This window comes from Magnolia sinica, chromosome 2, assembly GCF_029962835.1.
Source record: "Magnolia sinica isolate HGM2019 chromosome 2, MsV1, whole genome shotgun sequence".
In the NCBI taxonomy this organism is placed as follows: Eukaryota; Viridiplantae; Streptophyta; class Magnoliopsida; order Magnoliales; family Magnoliaceae; genus Magnolia; species Magnolia sinica.
The window spans coordinates 115367654-115373884 of record NC_080574.1 but is presented as its reverse complement, the minus strand read 5'-3'; the positions used below and the strand labels follow the sequence as shown (position 1 = coordinate 115373884).

Sequence of the window (6231 nt, the reverse complement as noted above, 5' to 3'; positions counted from 1 at the left end):
TTCAAGTTACTTTCAGATTACGTACAAGGTTCAGTCCTTGTGGATTTGACCTCGGTCTTACCGAGATTATTACTACATCACAACCCTATACTTGGGGTGTGAACAAGTTTTTGGCGCCATTGCCAGGGACTAATGGTTACATTCTTCTGAGATTAACTAGTTTTAGAATTAACTTAAGATTAAGGTTTTTCTAATTTTTAATTCTAGGTTTAGGTTTTCTTATTTGATTTCTAGAAACTAACCTAACTTTCCTGTTTTGTAGGATCCTGACATAGACCTTCTAAATTGGTAATCCCTTTCTAATTTTTTAGTTTTTCTATCTTTTATTTTTAGAAATTTTCTATTCTAAGAATTTTTTTTTCAATTTTTTTTAATTTAGAAACTAACTTACTTTATATTTTAGGTTTAGAACTTTTCTAATTAGTCTAGAAACTTTCTATTTCTACTTTAGGAACTTTCTAATTTTAGACCTTCTATTTTTAGAAACTGACTTGTTTTGTTTTGTTTTGCAGGTTCTTTATTTAGGAACTTCGAATTTGGTAACTTCTTTCTTTCTAGATTTCTATTTCCTTCCTTTCTTTTAGGTTAGGTTTAGAATCTGAATTGAGGGCTGTGAGTGTTTCATGCCCAAGTGGGTTTGTGACAACACTCGACGTCTCTTAACTGAAGGAGGATTGGTTGAGGTGTTGACTATCCATCGCAGGACTAGACACCGTTCGAGATTCTCAAAGTTAATTAAAGTGATGGCTGCATACTAACCTCTTCTAACCAACCTAGGGTGGCGGACATCCAGGATGAGAATGAGGTGCATTAAGCACCCCGCCTCATACTTTATGAGATTATTTACAACCTGCGGGAGTGAGCACACCCTCATGCATGGTTTTTCCTGAAAATACGGGACACATGGATATCAAGCTAAGGGTGATCCAACTCCTTCCTAAATTTCATGGGCTTGAGTCAGAAAATCCATATTTACACCTGAAAGAGTTTGATGAGATTATAGCCAACTTTATATTTTTCAAATGTGTCTGAGGACACGGTCAGGCTGAAACTCTTTCCCTTTTCTTTGAAAGAAAAAGCTAAGACGTGGTTACATTCACTACGTCCTTGATTTATTGACACATGGAATGATATACAAAGAGAGTTCATAAAGAAATTTTTTCCACATCATAAAACGAACACCCTTAGAAAATCAATCATGAACTTTGCCCAAAAGGAGGATGAAACATTCTTCCAATGTTGGGAAAGGTTCAAGGATTTTGTTAGTCCATGCCCACAGCACGGTTTTGAAACGTGGCGCATTACACACTTTTTCTATGATGGACTGACATCTTTTATACACTAATTGGTCAAGACGATGTGCAATGGAGAATTCATAAATAAAAATATCGATGATGTGTGAGACTACTTGGATAGACTTGCTGAAAACGCACAATCATGGGACACATACCCAAAATCAAGCACCATGTCTGGGCTGACTTAATCTAAGGAGAGGGGTGGAATATATCGCTTTAAAGAGGACGATGATATCAATTCTAAGGTGACTAATCTCATAAGGAAATTCGAGGTCATGGAATTAAAGAATGATAAGGTTAATGAAACTATTTGCGGTATTTGTGATGACAACATTCACACACTGAAAATTGTCCAACAATACCTGCTTTTCGAGCGTTGCTGAATGAGGAATCCAATGCCGTGAACAATTACTAAAGACCTTTCAATGGACCTACCTCCAATACAAACAATCCTAGTTGCAGAAATCATCCAAACTTCAGTTGAAGGAATGGATAAAGTGCTACCCTTCAAGGTTTCTTTAATCAAATTCCACAACAAGAGAAACCTCAAGAGGACTCGGTTCTAAAACATTTTCAAAAGTAATAGCTCTTCAATCAGTGTATGCTACAAGCCTTTCAAGTCTTTACAAAAGTAATACAAGGACTTGAGGCTGAAAATACGATTGAGAATAAGGGGAGCCTCCCAGCTCAATCTCTTCCCAATCCAAAACCGCGATATGAAGTTAGCGACCCAAGCTCTTTAAATCAGATGGAGCAACCTAAATCTATCACCACTCTTACGAGTGAGAAGATCATTGACAAAACCATTCTGGTTAGGGCTGGAAAGCCTAAGGACCTGGAAGTGGACAAAGATGATGGATCTAGCTATGCTCGACAAGTATTAGAACCAGAACCTCAAGGGAAGCCGGTTGCTCCATTTCCTTAATGGTTGGTTGCACTAAAACCTCTCTTTAACTCTCTAGACATTCTAGAGGTGTTGAAATAAGTGAAGGTCAATATTCCTCTACTTAATGCCATAAAATAAATACCTTCATATGCCAAATTCCTGAAAGACTTGTGCATGACCAAAAGACGGTAAAATATTCAAAAGAAAATCTTCTTGACTGAAAAAGTGAGTGCCATCTTAAAGCAAGATGTGCCGTAGAAATTCAAAGATCCCGGTAGCCCAACCATATAATGTGTAATCGAGATCTATCGAATTGAGCATGCACTTCTTGACTTAGGAGCGAGTGTCAATCTAATTCCCTAATCGGTGTACAAGCAGTTAGAATTGGGTGAACTAAGACCCACCTTTACCACATTACAACTTGCTGATCGCTCTGTTCGTATACCGAGGGATAATTGAGGATGTATTGGTCCAGGTTGACAGATTCTACTACCCTGTAGATTTTATCGTACTGGATACTGAACCCATCAGTAACATGAGCACTCAAATTTCTGTCATTCTTGGTCACCCATTCCTTGCCACTTCAAATGCAATTATCAATTATAGGAATGGTGTCATGAGTATGTCTTTCAGGAATATGACATTTGAGTTAAATATCTTTTTCAACACGGGCAGACAGTTAGAGGATGATGATAATTTTCACGACATTAACATGATTGACTCTTTCGTGGAAGATAGGACACCTTTGACCTTATCCTCTGACCCTTTAGAGACGTGCTTGGCCCACTCCCATGATTTTGATGATGACATGATTAAGGAGACATGTGCCATGCTGGATGTTGTGCCGATACTTGAAGTTAACCGGTGGAGGCCACAATTTGAAGAGTTGCCCCAAGTTGATGAAGTGCCTCTGCCATCTAACCCAAGCCACCAAAGCTTGACCTAAAACCTTTGCCCTTTGATTTGAAATATGTCTATTTAGGTCAAGATGAGACATACCCGGTGGTGGATTCTGCCCACCTGGAGAAAGAACAGGAGAGTATGCTCATATCTACTCTCATTGAGCATAAGGGAGCCCTTAGATGGACGATTACAGACCTCAAAGGAATTGACCCTTCATGTTGTACTCACCGCATTTATCTCGAGGATAATGCAAAGCCCTCTCAGAAATTACAACATAGATTAAATCTGAACATGAAGGAAGTGGTTAAAGACGAGGTTCTTAAACTATTGGATGTGGGTATCATATACCCTATATCCGATAGTCAATGCGTGAGTTCAACTCAAGTGGTTCCTAAGAAGTCTGGAATCACCATCGTAGCTAATGCCAATAACAAACTCGTGCCAACTAGAGTTACTACTGGTTGGAGAATGTGCATTGACTACATGAAGTTGAATACCGTCAAGAGGAAGGACCACTTTCCTTTGTCCTTCATTGATCAGATCTTGGAAAGGTTAGTTGGTCATTCCTATTACTATTTTTTTAACGGGTATTCGGGCTACAATCAGATAGAGATAGCCCCTGAAGATCAGGAAAAAATTACATTTACATGTCCCTAAGACACCTTTGCTTATCGAAGGATGCCATTCGGACTATGTAATGCCCCTGCTACCTTTCAACGATGTATGTGAGTATCTTTTCTGACATGGTGGGACAATATCTAGAGGTCTTCATGGACGATTTCTGTCTTTGGTCCATCTTTCAGCGAGTGCTTAGAGAGTCTTAAATGTGTGCTAAAAAGATGTAAAGAAAAAAACTTGGTACTTAATTGGGAGAAGTGTCATTTCATGGTTCGTAAGGGGATTGTCCTTGGATATATCATCTCGTCCAAAGGAATCGAGGTAGATAATGCTAAAATCGATCTTATCTCTAACCTACCTCCACCCAAGAACATACGGGATGTGTGATCCTTCTTAGGACACGCCAGGTTTTACAGATGATTCATAAAGGACTTTAGTCTCATCTTTCGTCCTCTATGTAATCTACTTCAAAAGGATGCACCATACGAGTGGACTGAGCCATGCCAGGAAGCTTTCACTAAGCTTAAGGGCATATTAACTACTACACCTATCATACAGCCACCCGACTGGAGTCTTCCTTTTAAACTTATGTGCGACACGTCTGATTATGTACTTGGGGCAGTTTTAGGCCAGAGAAAAGAAAAGAAGCCCTACGTTATTCATTACGTAAGTAAGACTCTAAATCCTACCCAAGTGAACTACTTGATTATGGAAAAGGAACTCTTAGCCGTAGTGTTCGCTTCGGACAAATTTAAGTCCTACTTGATCGGATCCCAGATCATTATTTCTATAGATCATGCGACGCTTAAGTATCTTTTTGCTAAGAATGATGTTAAGCCCCGCCTGATAAGATGGATCCTTCTACTCCAAGAATTCGATTTAGAAATTAAAGATAAAAAGGGAGTAGAGAACGCAGTGGCTGACCATCTTTCCCACCTTAATCCCTCTAATTCCCTTGAGATGACACATATTAATGACATGTTCCCTGACGAACAATTGTTTAGAGTCTCCCATTCACCTTGGTTCGCTGATATTGCTAATTATCTTACTACAGGTTTCATACCAATACATTTGACTATGTAAAATAAGAAGAAAATTTTCACCGAGGTGTACAACTTCTTCTGGGACGATCTATATTTGTTTAAATATTCCCTAGACTAAATCTTAAGGAGATGTGTGCCAGACGATGAGCATCTGAGTATCATCTCCTTCTATCACTTATAGGCCTATGGTGGTCACTTTTTTGCTAAAAAGACCACGGCTAAGATTCTGCAGTGTGGCTTTTACTGGCCCACTATGTTCAGAGATACTCATGAGTTTTGCAAGGCTTGTGAGCATTGTCAGAAATTAGGAGCATTGTCCCGTCGAAATATGATGCCCTCGAACCCCATTCTCATCATAGAGGCATTTGATTGCTTGGGCATCGATTTCATGGGACCATTCCCCCAATCCTTTAGAAATCTATACATTTTGCTCGTCGTAAACTATGTCACTAAATGGGTCGAAGCGATTCTGTGTTGGAATAATAACCATTGCATGGCCATTAAATTCTTAAAAAAGAATATTCTTTCTCGGTTTGGAATGCCTCAAGCCATCATTAGTGATGGGGGCTCACACTTTTATAATAGACCATTCGAGAGTTTAATGAAGAAATATGGTATCTCTTATAAGGTGAGCACCCCATACCACCCATAGACAAGTGGGCAAGCTGAGATTTTCAATAGGGAGATCAAACACATGACTAACATATTCATTGAAAATCATTCACGCCAGGTCAGAAAGTCCTTTTGTATGATTCTCTGTTACATCTCTTTCCAGGTTAGCTCCGATCTCATTGGACCGGCCCTTTCACTGTTATCAATGTTTATCCTCATGGGGTTGTCGAGATTCGGAATCCAGACAATGACAATGAGTTTAAAGTAAATGGACATTGATTAAAGCCATTAGTTGAGAAATTTGATTCAGAGGATATGTCCATGCCTCTGAATGATCCTTTTTACTAGGATTAATCTCCTAGTCTGATGGAGGTATAGGTAGGTTTATTGCTTTCATAGGACTAGGGTAGTTTGCTTTTTGTCATTCTAGGTTAGTCGGCTTTATGCCGTTAGGTTAGTTTACTTTCCAGTTGTTTTAGGATAGTTTTCTTTTGTTGGATTAACTCTCGTGTCGAGCTGCCTTCACGCTGAAATCTCTTTGGGGAAAAGCTGCTTAACTCCATCATCAGGTACTATCTTTCCATCACTTCTCCTTTACTTTTGTTGTCTCTTGCGCATTGCATGTGTATATCTTTTACATTGAGAACAATATAGATTTTAGGTGGGGGATGGGAGATTAGATTACCTAATCAGTGTTTTCTCTGTCTCGAGCAAAAAATGTGAAAATTTTTGAATTTTTTTTGGAAATTCTTGTGAATTCGAAGTGATTTTGAGGGCCATCTTGATTTTAGAAGTATAAGATATGTAATGTTGGTAATTTATGACTCTTGGATTCAGCTATATTTAGATTTCACAGTTACGTTCGAATTGTTAA

The 6231-nt window shown here is 38.8% G+C and overlaps 1 non-coding gene across 1 annotated transcript; it reads right to left on the bottom strand.

The window, feature by feature from the left end:
• Positions 1–1180: 1180 nt before the first annotated feature.
• On the bottom strand, positions 1181–1287 carry LOC131238244 (small nucleolar RNA R71). The gene has a single exon (XR_009167651.1). It is a non-coding gene; the product is annotated as a small nucleolar RNA R71 (small nucleolar RNA).
• Between the last annotated feature and the right edge of the window lie 4944 nt (positions 1288–6231).